General features: G+C 36.3%; 2 long non-coding RNA genes across 7 annotated transcripts in view; one reads left to right on the top strand and one right to left on the bottom strand.

Annotated features, from left to right (window-relative positions):
- The window catches only part of LOC118148894 (uncharacterized), a 164,959-nt gene that overhangs the window by 86,025 nt on the left and 57,423 nt on the right, over positions 1-21,511 (top strand). The window lies entirely within an intron of this gene.
- The window catches only part of LOC144579906 (uncharacterized), a 535,694-nt gene continuing 529,551 nt past the window's right edge, over positions 15,369-21,511 (bottom strand). For all 4 annotated transcript variants that reach the window (XR_013528563.1, XR_013528565.1, XR_013528564.1 and 1 more), the window contains exon 7: positions 15,369-17,939. This is a non-coding gene — a long non-coding RNA (uncharacterized LOC144579906). The remainder of the gene's footprint in view (positions 17,940-21,511) is intronic.

Raw genomic sequence — 21,511 nt, 5'->3', positions numbered from 1 at the left:
ATGTTTTCAAATAATTTGAATTGCCTAATTGCAAAAAGAAAGTAAATTTAAGCTGAGTTATGAAACAAATTACATATAATCTCCGTTTCTGTATAATCTAGAGATACTTGTTGATTTAATTTTAATGTTTTTCCTTAGACTGCAAATACACAGCATTGGGTTACTCATGATCTTTTATTTATTTATTTATTATTTTTAATTTAGGTTCAGGGGTACACGTGAAGTTTTGTTACATGTGTCATGGCGGTTTGTGGTACAGATTATGTCATCACCCAGGTATTAATCCCAGTATTCAATAGTTACCTCTTCTGCTCCTCCCCCTGCTCCCAGCCTCCCCACTCAAGTAGATCCCCATGTCTGTTGTTTGTTTCCTTCTTTGTGTTTATGAGTTTTTTTTGGTTTTTAATTAATTAATTAATTATTTCCTTCAAGTTCCAGGATACATGTGCAGAGCTAGAAGCTTTGTTACATAGGTATATATGTGCCATGTTGCTTTGCTGCACCTATTGACCTGTCCTCTGAGTACCCCCCAACTCGCCCCACAAAACCAACAAGCCCTGGCATATAATGTTCCCCTCCTTGTGTCCATGTGTTTTCATTGTTCAACTCCTACTTATGAGTGAGACCATGTGGTGCTTGGTTTTCTCTTCCTGTGTTACTTTGCTGAGAATGATGACTTCTAGTTTCATCCATGTCCCTGCAAAGGACATGATTTCATTCCTTTTTATTGCTACATAGTATTCAATGGTGTATATGTGCCACATTTTCTTTATCCAGTCTACCATTGATGGGCATTTGGGTTGGTTCCATGACATTGCTATTGTAAATAGTGCTGCAGTAAACATATATGCGCATGTGTCTTTATAGTAGAATGATTTATAATCCTTTGGGTATATGTATATACCCCATAATGGGATTGCTGGGTCAAATGGTATTTCTGGTTCTAGATTCTTGAGGAATCACCATACTGTCTTCCACAATGGTTGAACTAATTTGCATTCCCACCAACAGAGTAAAAGTCTATCTATTTCTCCACATCCTCGCAAGCATGTATTGTTTCTTGACTTTTTAATAATTGCCATTCTGACTGGCGTGAGGTGTTATCTCATTATGGTATTGATTTGCATTTCTTTAATGATCAGTGATGTTGGGTCTTTTTTTATATGTTTCTTGGCCATCTAAATGCATTCTTTTGAGAAGTGTCTGTTCATATAATCTGCTCACTTTTTGATGGGGTTTGTTTTTTCTTGTAAATTTGTTTAAGTTCCTTGTAAATTCTTGATATTAGACCTTTGTCAAATGGGTAGATTGCAAAAATTTTCTCCCATTGTGTAAGTTGCCTGTTCACTCTGATGATAGTTTCTTTTGCTGTGCAGAGGCTCTTTAATTTAATTAGATCCTATTGTCAGTTTGGGCTTTTGTTGCAATTGCTTTTGGCTTTTTCATCATGAAGTCTTTGCCCATGCCTATGTCCTGAATGGTATTGCCTAGGTTTTCTTCTAGGATTTTTATGGTTTTGGGTTTTACATTTAAGTCTTTAATATATCTTGAGTTAATTTTTGCATAAGGTATAAGGAAGGGGTCCAGTTTATGCATGTCCTGCTTGCTTTCTTCCACTCATTTATTAATTTTGGTTACATAATAACCACCTGGAAAACCTCAACCCCCAAACAAAATCTGTGACCTAGATAATCTACATCTAATTTTACAGTACTAATCACCAACATTCTATCTTGAATTAGGCAGCAGTTATCCTAACTCTTTCCATCATTCCTCAACTTTCCTGTTTAGATAGTATTACTGCTTCTGAAGTTTAAATATATAAACTTTATCATGTGTGTGTGCATTTACTCATATATGTGTTTACTATTTTATATATTTTTACTGTTTATATATATTTACTGTGAATATAGAGTAATTCTAAATTATTTTTATCTTGATAGAAGGATAATAAACATCATGTAATTCTTTGAGAATTAACTTTTCATTTAATTATTGCATTACGACAATGCTAAGATTAAGTCATAATTTTTGTCACTGTTTTTCATTTATTTTTATTACTATATGTTATTCTATTGGGTGTGAATATATGATTATATTCACCACATTTACCATGTTTATGTGCTTTTTTGTTTTTTTTTCAGTTTTTGCTGTTGTGGACAGTACCACTACAGATATTTAGATGTCTTTTGTTAAACATGTGCGCAATACTAGATTTCTTTTTTTTTTTTTTTTTACCTAGAACACAGAACTACTGATTCATGGGGTAGGTAAATGTTCTGCTGTGTTAATGCCAAACTGTTTTCTAAATCATTGCATCAATTTGTTCTCTAAACAGTAGTATATAAAAGGTACTGTGAATACACAACGGTTCCAACATTTGGTATTGTCAGAATTTATAATTTTTGCCAGTTGAATGGGTATAAAAAATGTATCCTATTAGATTCTTGCTGCATATTTCCCTGATCATCAGGGATTGTTACTTTGTGTTTTATTTAACACATATGTTTTCTCTTTGGTGAAATATCTTGCCCACATTTTCTTGGATTTTTTTGAGTTCTTACTGGCATAGGGATACTTCATGCCTTTTTGATACCATTTCTTTAACAATAGTGTATATTGTAAATACATTCTCCTAGTTTGAAATGTTTTTTCATTTTCTTCAAGCTTTTATTTTGTAATAACCAAAAGATTTTATGTGGAAAAGTTGCAGTTATTAATTCTTCCTTTCATGGCCAATTTTTCTCTGTTTTATAAACATTTCCCTCCCTTAAAGTTTAGAAGAAGTCACCTATATTTTTCTATCAGGGATTTAAAGTATAAAGTAGATTTTCATATATCATGAGAGGTAGGATTTCAATTTCTTTATGTGTATACTATTTTCCAAGCTTTATTTATTCAAGTTCTTTCTTACCTACTTTTCAGACATGATACACCACTCCTGTATGAGTTCCGCACATGTGTGGGTCTACCTCTGAGCTCTGTGTTATTTTGTTAGTCAAACTGTCTCTCTCTACAATAGTATCACACTATCTTAATTAGCACAGCTTTGCAAAGAGTCCTGCTATCTAAATAATAAGTCCCTCCTTCATATATACTCTCTCAGAATGCTTCTGGAAATTTTTCCCTTTAATCTTCTATATGCATATTACAAAGGTGATCAAGTTTCATTATTTTTAGATTTTAACATGATTTGACTTAAATCTATGAATCAGTTTAAGAAAAACTAACATTTTAAGATATAAAGATATATTATAATCATGGTATAGCTCCCTGTTTATTTAAGTCTTTCATATTTTTAATACAGTTTCATAATTTTGCTATGTTGGTCTTAACTTCTTTTGTTAAATTTATTCCTGTGTCCTTGTTATTATTACTTGGTTTTATCTTTATCTTTGCCCTTGGTGTTCTTTGGTGAACCAAAAAGCCTTAATTTGACATAATCAAGATAATTAATTTTTCACCTTTATGCTTTTGGATTTTTGTTAAAGTGTTTCATGACTCTAGATTGCACAGATATTTTTCTGCATTATATTCCATTCACTTTATAGTTTTATGTTCCTTAGCATTCAATTTGAATGTAAAGAAATGAAAACATTCCAGAGAAATTATAAAGTTCAGCATCTTTACTTGCTTTTTAAAAGCAAACAACTTATTTTTCATGCCTTTTCCCCTCTGCCTACATTTTTTCACATAACATTAAATCATTATTCCCATTATTTATATCTGATAATGAGGCTCCTTGCTTTCTTATCTCGAATAGGAACATTTTTATTCCTAAACTTTCCTTACATCTCAATTAAGTTAAAATGTTAATCCCTGTGTACAGTAAAACATACCATATTAAGCAAAGAAAATCCTAAAATTGTGAGACTTAGTTGAACTCCGAATCCTCTCATCTTAGACCTTCTATTGTGGAGTTCCAGCAAAAGAGAGTTGACATTATATTAACAGAGCATAGGAAGTAGAACACAGACCCTAAAACCAGGGAGACCTGGGTTTTAATCCAAACTTTGCCACTGACTAGGCATGTGACATTGAATAAGGCTTTTGATTTTGCTAAGCCTGTTTCCTATGCACAAAATAGACATGAACATCTCTATTTGTAGGGATTTTATAAAGTTTTAATTAGATAATTAATCAAAACAGTTGTTCTCAACCTAATTGGAATCACCTGGGGAACTTTAGCAAGTAATGTTGGCTGGGTCCCTTCCCTAGAGATTCTGGAATATAATTAATCTGCAATATAACCTGGGCTTTCAGTTTTTCAAAAGCTACCCATATTATTGTAATATACAGCTAGAGTTGAGAAACACTGATCTAAACATATAGTCTTGTTTATTGCATGGTATATAGAAAGCATGACGAAATTGTTACTAGAATGATGAAAATGATGATGAGGATTATGAAAAAGGTGATAAATTTCAGCTAAAAATTTCTGGCAGTGACACTGGCCTAGTATGATTATTATTCCACAGACCTCAAGTGAAAAAGAAATGATATGGTTTGAATCCATGCCCTCACCCAAATCTCAATTTCAATTGTAATCTCCAGTATTAGAAGTTAGGCCTGGTTGGAGGTGATTAGATCATGGGGGTGAGTCCTTCATGAATGGTTGAGCACCATCCCTTTGGTGCTGTTCTCCTGAAACAGTTCTCTTGAGATCCGGTTGTTAAAATGTGTAGCCCCTCCCCCTTCTCCCTCTTCCTACTGCTCTGGCCATGAATATGCCTGCTCTAGCTTTGCTTTCTGCCATGATTAAAACCTCCCTGAGGCCTCCCCAGAAGCAGGTACTGCTATGCTTCCCATATAGCCTCTGGAATCATGAACCAATTAAACCTCTTTACTTATAAATTACCCAGTCTTAGGTATTTTTTTTATAACAATGTGAGAATGGACTAATACAAGAAGCCACTTAGTATAGAGATTGTCAGAAACTTCATAGTAATACAATACATGCTATTTTCACAGCTTTTAATTTTTAATCTCCTATATAACCTATGAAATAAATACTATAATATTTTTAAGAGTGAAAAACACTCCGAGAGTTTAATTGTTTTACAAAAGATGATAGCTTAGGGAGCTAAACCAGAATGCAAATTTTAATCTATTTATCAAAGTTCAGTATTATTTCTATGACATCACAATCATCCACAGTGGGCAAAAGTAAAGAGTTCAGCTTCTTCATAAACAGAATTTGGAAAAAATTTTCTAAGTCTGGAAAGTATTCCAGAAATCACATGATGACTAGAGCAAAGGGTAAAATTCCTTCAGTCACTAAAGATCACATTACCATGTGAGTAGTTTGAAGCTAAAGACTATTTTTTATTTGTCATTATAATGATAGTGACTTCCATAGTACTTTGCACTTAATAGGTGCTCAATAAATATTTGTTGAATGGATACTCAAGGCTCTAAAATAAACCAGTTTTAGCAATTTAAAGAAAGTTGGAAAAAAACGGTGTTAACCTCTAAGAAAAAAAACTCTAAATTCTTAATTTCAGTGAAAATTAATAACCATAAGGATTTATTCCAAGTATATCAATCCAAGAACATATTTGGAGCAGAAAACAGAAGTTACCATGCACCCTCTCTATATATATACACACGTATGCATATATATATATATATATATATGTGCTAATTCAAATAATATTATTTAATATTTAGAGACATTACTTATATACTGATTTTTAAATTACAAATTTTGTATTTTATCAGCAGGACATGTCTTTGATGCTTTCCCTCAGTTTCAACTAAAGTTGATTGAAATTGGATATTTAAGTATTTTTTAACTTTAAATACCATAAGATTACCTAAGATTTTGCCTACACAGGAAAAGTAAAAATCAATATTACTGCCAACAAAGATGAAATATAAAAATATGAGATGGTTAGGATTAAATAAAACTTTTAATGAAACTGTAGGTAAGAAACAAACATCATACAGAAATATAATTTTCTATCTAATATAAATCATTAATAATGGTTCTTGGGCATATTATTGAGTCACCATCATATTAAATGTATAGTACAAGAGCTTTCTGTGTAAATATTAAAATGTACAACATTTTGCAATAGTTATACATCACTGAGCTAGTGTCATTCTTTTATTTATTTATTTTTTAGCTAGTGTTATTGATACAAAGCATTTAGGTGATGGTCATGTAAGTTACTTTAAGATAGAAGAATGTACACATCATTTCCTAGTGAATAGTAATATAAGAATTCAGATAATTTTGAAATTATGTTTTAGAATATAGTAAGACTCTTTTCTGAGGGGCTGAGGCAGGGAAAGGGGAATCAATGTTCTATCCTCCACTTAGAGACAGGCATTCAGTAACAAGATGCAAAGTTCACATGATATCACACAACTTAAAAGGTCACATGATTTCAAATTCTCTGGCCATTAGGGTACTCATGTCAAGCTTCACATAAAAGCAGAATTAAGCTTGACTTGAAGGCAGCAAATAACTTAATTAGGAAAGGAAAATGTGTTGGAAATTCCAAGCAGTAGAAAACCATGCTCAAAAGCAACTCTTATAAGTTGTAGAGAGAAACAACAAAGAGATCCATTTAATTAAAAAGTGGAAGATAGATTTGAAAACTTGGGTTAGAACCAGAAAGACGATTTTGAACAAAAACCTCAAAAGATTCTTATTTTATCCCAATTGCTAATTAACAACCTGTATTGCACAGGATAGACCAAGTTATGATGAGGTTTATTTTTATTTTTATTTTTTTTGCATTTTAGGTTTTGGTATACATGTGAAGAACATGCAAGGTACTACCCACAGGGCAGTGTGATTTGCTGCCTTCCTCCCCATCACTTATATCTGGCATTTCTCCCCATGCTATCTCTCCCCAACTCCCCACCCCACACTGTCCCTCCCGTACTCCCCCCAACAGACCCCAGTATGTAGTGCTCCCCTCCCTGTGTCCATGTGTTCTCATTGTTCAACACCCACCTATGAGTGAGAACATGCAGTATTTCATTTTCTGTTCTTCTGTCAGTTTGCTGAGAAGTTCATGTCCCTACAAAGGACATGAACTCATTGTTTTTGATCGCTGCATAATATTCCATGCTGTATATGTGCCACATTTTCCCTGTCCAGTCTATTATCGATGGGCATTTGGGTTAATTCCAGGTCTTTGCTATTGTAAACAGTGCTGCAATGAACATTTGTGTGCATGTGTCCTTATAGTAGACTGATTTATAGTCCTTTGGATATATACCCAGTAATGGGATTGCTGGGTCAAATGGAATTTCTATTTCTAGGTCCTTGAGGAATCGCCACACTGTCTTCCACAATGGTTGAACTAATTTACACTCCCACCAGCAGTGTAAAAGTGTTCCTATTTCTCCACATCCTCTCCAGCATCTGTTGTCTCCAGATTTTTTAATGATTGCCATTCTAACTAGCATGAGATTGTATCTCAATGTAGTTTTGATTTGCATTTCTCTAATGACCAGTAATGAGCATATTTTCATATGTTTGTTGGCCTCATGTATGTCTTCCTTTGTAAAGTGTCTGTTCATATCCTTTGCCCACTTTTGAATGGGCTTGTTTGTTTTTTTCTTGTAAATCTATTTTAGTTCTTTGTAAATTCTGGATATCAGCCCTTTGTCAGATGGGTAAACTGCAAAAATTTTTTCCCATTCTGTTGGTTGCTGATTCACTCTAATGACTGTTTCTTTTGCCATGCAGAAGCTGTGGAGTTTGATTAGGTCCCATTTGTATATTTTGGCTTTTGTTGCCAATGCTTTTGGTGTTTTGGTCATGAAGTCCTTGCCTATTCCTATGTCCTGAATCGTTTTGCCTAGATATTCTTCTAGGGTTTTTATGGTGTTAGGTCTTATGTTTAGGTCTTTAATCCATCTGGAGTTAATTTTAGTGTAAGGTGTCAGGAAGGGGTCCAATTTTTGCTTTCTGCACATAGCTAGCCAGTTTTCCCAACACCATTTATTAAACAGGGAAGTCTTTCCCCATTGCTCTTTTTTGTCTGGTTTATCAAAGATTGTATGGTTGTAGATATGTTATGTTGCCTCCGATGCCTCTATTCCATTGGTCATATCTCTGTTTTGGTACCAGTACCATGCTGTTTTGATTACTGTAGCCTTGTAGTATAGTTTGAAGTCTGGTAGTCTGATGCCTCCCACTGTGTTCTTTTTACTTACAATTGACTTGGCTATGCAGGCTCTCTTTTGGTTGCATAGGAAGTTTAAGGTGGTTTTTTCCAGTTCTGTGAAGAAGGTCATTGGTAGCTTGATGGAGATAGCGTTGAATCTGTAAATTACTCTGGGCAGTGTGCCCATTTTCACGATATTGATTCTTCCTAACCATGAACATGGAATGTTTCTCCATCTGTTTGTGTCCTCTCTTATTTTGTTGAGCAGTGATTTGTAGTTCTCCATGAAGAGGTCCTTTACATTCCTTGTTAGTTGTATTCCTAGGTATTTTATTCTCTTTGTAGCAATTGTGAATGGGAGTTACCTCATGATTTGGCTCTCTGTGTGTCTGTTATTGGTGTATAGGGATGCTTGTGATTTTTGCACATTGATTTTGTATGCTTATCAGTTTCAGGAGATTTTGAGCTGAGATGATGGGGTCTTCTAGATATACTATTATGTCATCTGCAAATAGAGACAATTTGGCTTCCTCATTTCCTATTTGAATACTCTTTATTTCTTTTTCTTGCCTGATTGCTCTGGCTAGAACTTTCAGTACTATACTGAATAAGAGTGGTGAGAGAGGGCATCCTTGTCTAGTGCCAAATTTCAAAGGGAATGCTTTCAGTTTTTGCCCATTCAATATGATATTGGCTGTTGGTTTGTCATAAATAGATTTTATTATTTTGAGATACGTTCCATCAATACCTCGTTTATTGAGGATTTTTAGCATAAAGGGCTGTTGAATTTTGTCAAAGGCCTTCTCTGCATCAATTGAGATAATCATGTGGTTTTTGTCTTTGGTTCTGTTTATTTGGTGAATTACCTTTATAGACTTGCATATGTTGAACCAGCCTTGCATCCCCAGATGAATCCTACTTGATCATGATGGATAAGCTTTTTGATGTGCTGTTGCAATTGGCTTGCCAGTATTTTATTGAAGATTTTTGCATCTATGTTCAACATGGATATTGGCCTGAAGTTTTCTTTTCTCGTTGAGTCTCTGCTGGGTTTTGGTATCAGGATGATGTTGGTCTCATAAAATGATTTGGGAAGGATTCCCTCTTTTTGTTTCATTTGGAATAGTTTCAGAAGGAATGGTAACAGTTTCTCTTTGTGTGTCTGGTAGAATTCGGCTGTAAACCCATCTGGACCTGGGCTTTTTCTGTGTGGTAGGCTCTTAATTGCTGCCTCAACTTCAGACCTTGTTATTGGTCTATTCACAGTTTCAGCTTCCTCCTGCTTTAGGCTTGGTAGGACGCAGGTGTTGAGGAATTTATCCATTTTTAACAGGTTTACTAGTTTATGTGCATAGAGTTGTTTGTAATATTATCTGATGATGGTTTGAATTTCTGTGGGATCTGTGGTGATTTCCCCTTTATCGTTTTTTATTGCATCTATTTAGTTATTCTCTCTTTTCTTTTCTTATTAATCTGGCTAGTGATCTGTCTATTTTGTTGATCTTTTCAAAAAAACAGCTCCTGGATTTATTGATTTTTTGAAGGGTTTTTCATGTCTCTCTCTCCTTCAGTTCTGCTCTGATCTTAGTTATTTTTTGTCTTCTGCTAGGTTTTGAGTTTTTTTGATCTTGCTCCTCTAGCTCTTTCAATTTTGATGATGGGGTCTCAATTTTGGATCTCTCCACTCTTTTCATATGGGCACTTATAGGTATATATTTTCCTCTAGAGACTGCTTTAAATGTGTCCCAGATTCTGGTATGTTGTGTCTTCGTTCTTGTTGGTTTCAAAGAACTTCTTTATTTCTGCCTTCATTTCATTGTTTATCCAGTCAACATTCAAGAGCCAGTTGTTCAGTTTTCATGAAGCTGTGTGGTTCTGAATTAGTTTCTGAATTCCGAGTTCTAACTTGATTGCACTGTGGTCAGAGAGACTGTTAGTTATGATTTCAGTTCTTTTGCATTTGCTGAGGAGTGATCTACTTCCAATTATGTGGTCAATTTTAGAGTAGGTGTGATGTGGTGCTGAGAAGAATGTATATTCTGTGGATTTTGGGTGGAGAGTTCTGTAAATGTCTATCAGGTTTGCTTGTTCCAGGTCTGAGTTCAAGTCCTGGATAGACTTGTTAATTTTCTGTCTGGTTGATCTGCCTACTATTGACAGTGCAGTATTAAAATCTCCCACTATTCTTGTGTGTGAGTCTAAGTCTCTTTATAGACTCCCACACAATAATAATCTCTTTGTGCACCCAGATACATAAGAACTTGCCTTATGTATCTGGGTGCTCCTGTATTGGGTCTGTATATATTTAGGATTGTTAGCTCTTCTTATTCTATCAATCCTTTTATCATTATATAATGTCCTTTTTTGTCTCTTTTGATGTTTGTTGCTTTAAAGTCTATTTTATCAGAGTCGAGAATTGCAACTCCTGCATTTTATTGCTCTTCATTTGCTTGGTAAATCTTCCTCCATCCCTTTATTTTGAGGCTTTGTGTATCATTGCATATGAGAAATGGGTTTCCTGAATACAGCACACCAATGGGTTTTGGCTTTTTGTCCAATTTGCCAGTCTGTGTCTTTTGATTGGTGCATTTAGCCCATTTACATTTAGGGTTAATATTGTTATGTGTGAATTTCATCCTGCAACTTTGATGCTAGCTGGCTGTTTTGCCCATTACTTGATGCAGATTCTTCATTTTGTTGATGCTCTTTACCATTTGGTATGTTTTTGTAGTGGCTGGTACTGGTTGTTCCTTTCTGTGGATAGTGCTTCTTTCAGGAGCTCTTGTAAAGCAGGCCTGGTGATGACAAAATCTCTGAGTACTTGCTTGTTTGCAAAGGATTTTATTTTTCCTTCACTTATGAAGCTCAGTTTGGCTGGAAATGAAATTCTGGGTTGAAAGTTATTTTATTTAAGGATGTTGAATATTGGCCCCCACTCTCTTCTGGCTTGTAGTGTTTCTGCCGAGAGATCTGCTGTGAGTCTGATGGGCTTCCCTTTTTTGCGTAACCCAACCTTTCTCTCTGGCTGCCCTTAGCATTTTCTCCTTCATTTCAACCCTGGTGAATCTGACGATTATGTGCCTTTGGGTTGCTCTTCTTGCGGAATATTTTTGTGGTGTTCTCTGTATTTTCCGGAGTTGAATATTGGCCTGCCTTGCTAGGTTGGGGAAGTTTTCTTGGATAATATCCTGAGGAGTATTTTCCAGGTTGGATTCATTCTCTTCATCACATTCAGGTACACCTATCAAACATAGATTAGGTCTCTTCACATAGTCGTACATTTCTTGGAGACTTTGTTCATTTCTTTTTGCACTTTTTTCTCTAATCTTGCCATCTTGTTTTATTTCAGTAAGTTGATCTTCAACCTCTGATATCCTTTCTTCTGCTTGTTCAATTCAGCTGTTGAAACTTGTGCTTGCTTCACGAAGTTCTTGTATTGTGTTTTTCCGCTCCATCAGTTCATTCATATTCCTCTCTAAGTTGTTTATTCTTATCATTCGTCAAATCTTTTTTCAATGTTCTTAGTTTCTTTGCATTGAGTTAGAACTTGTTCTTTTAGCTTGTGGAAATTTATCATTACCCACCTTCTGAAGTCTGATTCTGTCATTTCATCACACTCATTCTCCATCCAGCTTTGTTCCCTTGCTGGTGAGGAGTTGTGATCCCTTGTAGGGGAAGAGGTGTTCTGGGTTCGGGTGTTTTCCTCCTTTTTGCACTGGTTTGTTCCCATCTTTGTAGATTTAACCACCTGTCATCTGTGTAGTTGCTGATTTTCAGATTGGGTCTCTGAGTGGATGTCCAGATTGTTGATGATGAAGTTATTTCTGTTTCTTAGTTTTCCCTCTAACAGTCTGGCCTCTCTGCTTTAAGACTGATGAGGTCCACTCTAGGCCCTGCTTGCCTGGGGATCAGTGGCAGCAGCTGCAGAAAAGTAAGGGTTTCACCAGTTTCTTCTTCTGCTATCTTTTTCCCAGAATGATGCCCACCAAATGTTAGTCTGATCAATCATTTGTGAGGTGACTCTTTGGGTATACCGGGGTCAGGGAGCTGCTTGAGGAGACAATCTGTTTTTTATAGGAGCTCAAGTGCTGAGCTGTAAGCTCCATTGTTCACTCAGACCTGCTAGGCAGGTATGTTTAAGTCTGCTGCAGCAGAACTCATAAACCCCCTTGTTTTTTCCCCAGGTGCTCTGTCCGGGGAGTTAGGGCTTTATTTGTGAATATCGGTTGTGCTGCTGCCTTTTTTTTTCAGGGCTGCCCTGCCCAGTGAGGAGGCAGCCTAGTCACTGTCTGCCTGCAGAGGCTTTGCTGAGCTGCTGTGGGCTGTGCCCTGCTGCCCTTTGAACTTCTCTGCAGTCCTGTTTATATGGGTATGGTTAGAACTGCCTCGGCAATGGTGGCCTGCCTCTGTAATGGCAGACTCTCTCTGTTATGGCGGGTTGCCCCGGCAAAGGCAGGCTGCCTCAGTAATGGCAGACTACTTCCATAGGGTTGGAGTGCCTCAGTAATGGCGGACACCCCTCCCCCACCAAGCTGCACTGTCCTCGGTTCAGCTGTGCTTGCTGTGAAACTCTCAACCCCAAGCATTTCCAATTGCTGGGTTTTTTGTTTGTTTTTGTTGGGGTGGGACCCGCCGAGCCTGATCACCTGGCTCCCTGTCTCAGAGCCTTTTTTTTTTTTTAAGTTGAATGGTTGACTCTCTACCAGGTGTTCCAGTCACCTGCTGAAAGGGCATCAGTATCTGTGTAATTTCCCATGCATCGACCCACTGCACTGGCTAAAACAATGGTGCTGCCTGGGAATCTCCTGGCCTGGCTCCCTGTTTCAGGCCCATTTAATTGGATGAATGGGTGAATCTGCCTTCTCGGAGCTCCAATTGCCAGCTTAAAAGGGCAACCAGACCAGTGTATTTTGTATGGAGAACCACTGTGCTGGGGTGCCGGCAATACAGCCACGCCAGCTGAAACAGCTGTGCTGGCCAAAACAGCCATGCTGGTGACCTGTGGGGCTCCTCTGCCTGGGAATCTCCTGGTCTGTGGGCAATAGAGATCATTCTGGAAATGTGGCGTCCACTCACCCTCTGCACTTTCACTGGGAGCTGCAATCCTGAGCTGCTCCTAAAGGGCCATCTTGGATCTTCTCCCCCAATGATGTTTAAAACAAAAATCTTAGTTTCTAAAGTAAAAAGTTATTGATGGTTCTTGCTACATGTTGTCCTCAATCAGAGATAGATCCTGAATTATCAAAATGTTTCCACCATCTAAAATGTCACCATGGAAGTGGGACAGGAAAAAGATATGCACACACAGGCTCTGCTATGGTTTGAATGTTTTAGTTCCCTCCAAAATTTATGTTGAAACTTAATCCTCAATATGACAGTATTAAGAGGTGAGAGGCCTTTTAGGTGATTAGGCCATGGCAGTTCCATATTCATGAAGGGGTCAGGAGGTGCAGGGGCTAGTACATTCCCTTATTTTGCCATTCTGCCTCATCCACATGAGGACACAAGGTTCACCTTTCTGCCACATGCAGATATAGCAAGAAGTTCCTCCTCAGACATCAGACTTGCTGGTGCCTTGATCTTGGACTTTCTAGCCTCCAGAACTGTTTGAAACTAATTTCTATTCTTCATAAATTAACCAGTCTCTGGTATATTCTTTTAGTAGCACCAAAGGTCTAAGGCTTTTAGAGGCTACCATCTAGAAGTGATATCTATTCTACTTACATTCCATTGAGCAAAGCAAATTACATGATTATATCAAATCTCACAGAAGAGGAAAAAGTAACCATACCATATGCCTAGAGGAAGGAGAACTGAAAATACTAGTGAAGAGAACTAATGACCACTTAGTTTGTCTGATGCTTTTGGTCAGGTACTGTATTCTATAATTTCAAATTTGTTCCGCAAAAATTCTGGTTGTAGAATGCAAATAAAAGAAAGGGGCACATGAATTTGAGGTGCAATGTGGTCTCATTGGAAGTGTCAGCTGGTCCTGTGTGAAGTTCTGAATACCAGATGATTCTTCAGATTGGCCCTGCTTTAGGGTGAGAAGGCTAGCTCTTTAAACCTGTGAGGGGGATGGCCATGGTCAAAGTGGATCTCCTGGCTGACACAATTCCTGAAGAGGGCTGTTAGTGCACAACACAGTATCCTCTGCAATTACAGATGCCTGCATTTAGCATATGTGAAGATGAGAGAAAACTTCAGAAAAAGGTATTCAGAATACATAAAGGAAATATAAGTATTTTGTGAGGTAAACCATATTCTTAGGATTGGTATTCCCATAGGTTAACCTTTGACTGATCTGAGCTGACCCAATGTATAATTCACAAGCATGATATTCCTTGGAGAAAATGCATAGACCATGGCCTCCATGTCAAGCAGCTTGAAAAGTACATGGGGATTCAAGCTATCAGACCTCTTGTTATCTTAAGAGCTCATTCAGGTTTCACCTCTGAGATTCTAATCAAGCACTTGTACTATGTGGAGACTAGCAAGCTGGTCATGCATAATCTGGGGAAGACAGTTTCATTTCTTGAGTGATTTAATTGCCATCTGGCATATCACATTAATTGGAAATTCAGACAATTAGGCATTGTTAGTAGCTATAAGAAATCTTTGGCATAATTATTCAAATATTAGGTGTGCTTATCATTGCACACAGAGATTAAAAAAACCGGCAAGATTTGTATAAAGATTAAGGGAGAAGAAGTACAGCATGGTGGCTATATTTCATAATAATGTATTGCACATTTAAAGTTTGCTAAGAATATAGATCTTAAGTATTTTCACCACACAAAAAAGATAATTGTGTGAAACGATAATTTATTAATTAGCTTGATTGTGGTAACAATTTCTCAATGCATATGCATATCAAAACATTACATTATACACCTTAAATATATTTTTAATTTTTCTATTATACCTCAATAAAGCTGGAAAATACAATAAAGGGAGAAGGATGTGTTAGGTAATTGCCATATTCAGAGACATAAATCTAAACAAAAAAAGAATGTTATTCTAAAAAATATCAAACCAGCTTATATTATTTGTTTCTATTTCTATAAAATTTTATGTGTATGTATTAAAGTAGGAAAAACATACATGAATATCTCCTGGTATATAGTGTTATCCATGATGTATGAAGTGAAGGAAAGTAAAAGCAAGCTAAAACAAAATGTGTATATTATTCTACTATTTGAAAATAAAATAACGAATCAACCAACCAAAAACTCCATCTTTTTCACTTAAATGCTTTTATTCACTTGTTTGAGCAATAGAAGAGTAAACTTGGTAATCTTATGGAAATGGGAGTGAAAAGGATGTGATAATAGGCATTTTAATCACAACATTCTCATTTATTATTTCACCTGTTACAACAAAGAAGTATACATTTTGGAATTTGAAAACCATCATATAAAGGAATTCATGTACATTTTTAAAAGATAGAATTATGCATGAAGGCTATTCTGAAAGCTGAATTTTAGAGCAGCTTCATAAAATCAAACCGGACAGCCATTTAGAAGAACCAAACACCTTGCAGGAGTTTGACATGCAGAAAGAAACAAGAATATGTGGTACAGGAATAAATAAGGGTTCTTTTGTATACAGCAAGCAATTCAGTATTGGTCTAAGGTAGCAATCTGAGCTAATCAGCCTATCCTAGACATACAGGGCCATTCAGAGTAGATTAATTTGTTTTACCAAAAATGGTGAAATGAAATGAGGAAATAAAGATTGATTTTATGAATTGTCAGGGTTAGTTTTGGTATAAAGTATTTGTTTTAGATGTTGCCTTATCAAGTTCTTTGGTTCAGTAAATGTTGCTCTGTAGGAGTTGCTTAAAGATTTTTGAAACAGTGTAAGGTTATTACAAAAATATAAAGAAGGAGCTTTTTCAGATTGGGAGCTATGACAGCACAGGAAAATCATAATTGCAAACAGAGAAAAGAAAGATACTGGATTAACTGATGATTTACAGTAGACTAAAAGATCCTAGAAGTCACTATTAAAATTCCACAAGTAGATACGATTCTGGAAGTGAAAAAACTGAACATCATAAAGGTGTCTGAATTATTAATTAATAGCAAAATTTTAAAATAGAATAAATTAAAATCAAATAGGACACATAAAAGTGCCACTAAACTCCTCTCAGTGTTCAGAAAATTTAAACTTTGTAATATTTTTAAATGTCCCCAAATGTTAGCTTTTATAGTTTACAGAGTAACTGAAAGTTTTCATTCAAAAATGAATTGTGCATAATCACGTCACTTAGAGTTTTCTACATAAAAAATATCCACTACATTCAATGCTATCTTATTTATCTGGCTCCTATATAGCAAAGCCTCCAGTTTTTCTGGATGCATTTAGTGTACAAGTAAACCTATTTTCTTAAAAATGAGGCCAATATATAAGAAGAAAATTCTATTAGGGAAAAGCACCTATAATCTTAGCTGAATGATCTAAAAAAATTACTTCCACTTTTCATGAAATGAAAACCACAGGACTTCATAAATTCTTTCTTTGTAAAGGACAACTTGGTGTCTCTGAAAGTATGTTCTGTCTGTACAATACATAAAAACAACTCAGAACAGGCTGGGCAACTCAGCCAAGGCAAGAAGAGATCCCACTGTGCAAACCTAAGTCCTATGCAGACAGTTCCAAGATTATTTATTGCACCTTGATGTTACAGGAAATGGAAGTGACTAATTATGTATAATCATTTTTCAAATGTCTTCCACAACAAATATATCCACTAAGTTCAGCACTACACGATTTTTTCTGGCTCCCAACCTACCCAGGTGCCTAGATTATATGGACTGATTGTGGTGTAACCTTCTGAGTCTTGCACTGTGCCACGCACTATGCTAGGCATGCTCACACACATCATATAATTCAGTAGATAGCACAGTCCTCCCCCATAGGCTTCCTTCTCTCCATTTTATAGATGAATAAGCTGAAGGCAAGAATTATTAGGCAACTTATGGAAGGTCATACAACTATTTAGTGACTAGATTAGGTTTTGAGCCTTAGTTATGTCTGCTTCCTATGCCCAGTTTATTTCTACTGTATTATGCTGTGTCCAGGAGGTTATCATTCAAGATGCCTCTTCTTCTTTGCATTAAAAAGATCAAAATGATTAGGCTGAACTCTTAGCTTTCTTTTATTCCTACTCAGGAGGAGGATGGACTAATGAGTTAGAGTGACCAGTTAATGAAACCACCGGTGATTTAATGAAGACACTGCTGAGACATTTTATAGAATGACCAAATTCACTATATTTCATTACATTAAAAAACTATAAATATACATGTATACATAATTTTACATAATTATATAAATGGCATCCCCTTTTCATCAACCACTACCAGACACTCATCTTCACATAGAAACCTCCTCCATGTTCACTCTACACTTGGACAAATGTTGTTGGTTTTGGAGGTACAACTTTTTTTTAATGTATTCCTCTCTGTTTTCCTTCTCATGTTCTTCCCAGGGAACAATATTTCATGTAAATAACCTACTACATATCCATTTACAGTTTTTCATATTCATGTCATTACATGAAACATACATCTATCCAACATTACTTATAATATCTATAAATATAAGAAGTTATGTCCTTTCACAAATACAGGATCATGTCATGGCTACTTTTCTTCATTCTACATTTTTTAATCAACAATACCTAGGACGTGACTGGGTATGGTAGCTTATGCCTATAATCTCAGCACGTTGGGAAGCCAAGGTGGGAGGATTGCTTGAGGCCAGAAACTTGAGATCAGGCTGAGAAACATAGTGCAACTGTCTCTACAAAAAAATAAAAATAATAAAAATAAAATTAGATTGGCATGGCGGCATGCACATGTATTTCTAGCTCTTCATGAGGCTAAAGTTGGGGGATCACTTGAGTCCAGATGATTGAGACTGCAGTGAGCCGTGATTGTACCACTGCCCTCTAACCTAGGTGACAGAGAGATATTCTGTCCCCCAAAAAAGCCAAAATAATAATACAAAATTAATAATAATGTCTAAGGTAAACCCTTCTAAGTCAACTAGTATATGCTCTGATTCATTATTTTTGGTGTTTTCATTATCCTTACCAATGCAGCAATAAACATTCATGTAAGAATATTTTTATTTACTGATGTTTTTGTTTTTATGAAAGCTATTCCCAGGAATTCCATACAGGGATTAGAATATATGTAGTCTTGATTTTAACAGATGTTATCAATTTTTTTTACAAGAAGGCTGTAATTATTCACATTACTAGATAAAATGTACCCTCTTCTCCAAGTATTCCTGGCAGCACTACTTAAGTTTTGATGGGAATAAAATGATATAGCACTGTTGCTTTAATTTAAATGTTCCTTGCTACTATATATTTGAGCATTTTTTGACAAGGTTTATTTACATGGATTTAGTTTTTGCTTATTTTCTATAAAATTGTTTCTTTTCTTATAAGTAGTTAAATATGGATCATAACCATTTGTTCAATACAGATAGGTGGAGTTTTGGTTTTATTACAAAAGTCTGTCATTTACTTCCTATTTTGGGGTGTCTCACAGAAGTTCTAAATTCAATTTACTCATATAAGACTATCTTTCCTTTAAAAATGTTTGTGTATTCTTCCTTGGGTAAAAGTTTCCCCGATCCTGTGTTGTCAGTATTATCACTTACATGTCCTTTAAGATTATTCTTTTTTCTATTTAGACACTTAATTTAATCTAGCATTCAAAAAATTATATAGAACTTTTTTCTAGACAGACAGATAGCAATTTGCTGATATCATTTATTAAATTAATCATTCTTTCCTGCTTAATTGAAATTTTAACCTTTGTTGTATATTAAATTTATAAACATTCTGGTGATGAGGATGCAGGAAAACACTACTCCAAAATATTGCTACTATGGAAATTGAGAAAACAGCACAAGTTGGAAGCCCACTGTCATCTTCCCCTCACCTTTCACCCATGAAGCAAGCCATAAAAACTAGGAAGATCACTTTCTGATCTTTTCCTCCCCTTCTCTCCAAAGACGCTCTTATGACACGTATCCTTCTGATACCTTGAGAAGAGAAATGTCAGAGACACCAAGAATCTGGACAAACAGGCCTTGCTGTTTGTTACTCCCAGTATATTACTGTTAGATCACACTCCCTTTAGTCCACACTTGTACACAACTGCCCGCTGTTCATCAAATCTGAGCATAAAAATACAGCTTTTCTCAGTTTCTTTGGGTCTTCATTTCTGATGTTGCCTATGTCACATAAAACTTCTGTCAGATAAATTTGTATGCTTTCCTTTTGTTAATCTGTCCTTTATTATAGGGGTCTCAGCCATGAACCTAGTGAAGGGTGAGGAAAGAAAGCTTTTCTCTCCTATAATGACATCCCTTCCTGGAAACATTACATCTTATAATTTAGAATTCCATATTATTCAAGAAGCACAAGTGGCACCATTTTTTAAAAAACGTTATTGCTTATCAAATGTAAATTGAGTATGAGACGGAATAAGAACTTTGAAAATACAAGAGTGTGGTAATTCCCATACTAAAGGGACTTATCAGTTATTAGAAAGTGATAGAATGGGCCGGGTGCAGTGGCTTAAGCCTGTAATTCCAGCACTTTGGGAGGCCGAGGCGGGTGGATCACGAGATTAAGAGATCAAGACCATCCAGGTCAACATGGTGAAAGCCCGTCTCTACTAAAGATACAAAAAAATTAGCTGGGCATGGTGGCGCCTGCCTGTAATCCCAGCTACTCGGGAGGCTGAGGCAGGAGAATTGCCTGAACCCAGGAGGCGGAGGCTGCGGTGAGCCGAGATCGCGCCATTGCACTCCAGCCTGGGTAACAAGAGCGAAACTCCGTCTCAAAAAAAAAAAAAAGTGATAGCATGATATGGGATGCACACACAAAGCATTAACAATACCAAGCAGCAATACCATGTGGGATCTATGGGATCTATCATGACAAGACAAAAACATGGGAGAAGGAGCTGATGATAGATGGTTTCATATCAGAAGAAATGAAAACAGTGTAGCCTGCAATGTGCACAATAAACTTGGTGGAAAGGAACAGACATAGCCCTTAAAATGAAGTTAGTTCATTAACATCAGAATTTAGAAGGTCTGCATATTTCAGCATCCAAACAGAATTTCCAAATTTTTTTTCACATTACAGTGTTTTATGGTTTTATTTATTTATTTTTTTATTGCATTTTAGGTTTTGGGGTACATGTGCAGAACATGCAAGATAGTTGCATAGATACACACATGGCAGTGTGTTTTGCTGCCTTCCTCCCTTTCACCCACATTTGTCATTTCTCACCATGCTATCCCTCCCCAGCTCCCCCCACCACTGTCCCTCCCCTATTCCGTCAATAGACCCCAGTGTGTAGTGCTCCCTTCCCTGTGTCCATGTGTTTTCATTGTTCATCACTCACCTAATGAGTGAGAATATGTGGTATTTCATTTTCTGTTCTTGTGTCAGTTTGCTGAGAATGATGTTCTCCAGATTCATCCATGTCCCTACAAAGGACATGAACTCATCATTTTTGTTTGCTGCATAATATTCCATGGTGTATATGTGCCACATTTTCCCAGTCCAGTCTACCATCGATGGGCATTGGGGTTAATTCCAGGTCTTTGCTATTGTAAACAGTGCTGCAATGAACATTCATGTGCATGTGTCCTTATGGTAGACCGATTTATAGTCCTTTGGATATATACCCAGTAATGGGATTGCTGTGTCAAATAGAATTTCTATTTCTAGGTCCTTGAGGAATCGCCACACTGTCTTCCACAATGGTTGAATTAATTTACACTGCCACCAACAGTGTAAAAGTGTTTCTATTTCTCCACATCCTCTCCAGCATCTGTTGTCTCCAGATTTTTTAATGATCGCCATTCTAACTGGCGTGAGATGGTATCTCAATGTGGTTTTGATTTGCATCTCTCTAATGACCAGTGATGATGAGCATATTTTCATATGTTTGTTGGCTACATGTATGTCTTCTTTTGTAAGGTGCCTGTTCATAACCTTTGCACATTTTTGAATGGGCTTGTTTTTTTTTCTGTAAATCTGTTTGAGTTCTTTGTAAATTCTGGATATCAGCCCTTTGTCAGATGGGTAAACTGCAAAAATTTTTTTCCCGTTCTGTTGGTTGTCGATTCACACTAATGACTGTTTCTTTTGCCGTGCAGAAGCTGTGGAGTTTGATTAGGTCCCATTAGTCTATTTTGGCTTTTGTTGCCAATGCTTTGGTGTTTTGGTCATGAAGTTCTTGCCTATGCCTATGTCCTGAATGGTTTTGCCTAGATTTTCTTCTAGGGTTTTTGTGGTACCAGGTCTTATGTTTAAGTGTTTAATCCATCTGGAGTTA

The sequence above is a fragment of the Callithrix jacchus genome, chromosome 17 (genome assembly GCF_049354715.1).
Source record: "Callithrix jacchus isolate 240 chromosome 17, calJac240_pri, whole genome shotgun sequence".
In the NCBI taxonomy this organism is placed as follows: domain Eukaryota; kingdom Metazoa; phylum Chordata; class Mammalia; order Primates; family Cebidae; genus Callithrix; species Callithrix jacchus.
The sequence above is the reverse complement of the archived record's forward strand: the minus strand, read 5'-3'. Positions and strand labels throughout refer to the sequence as shown.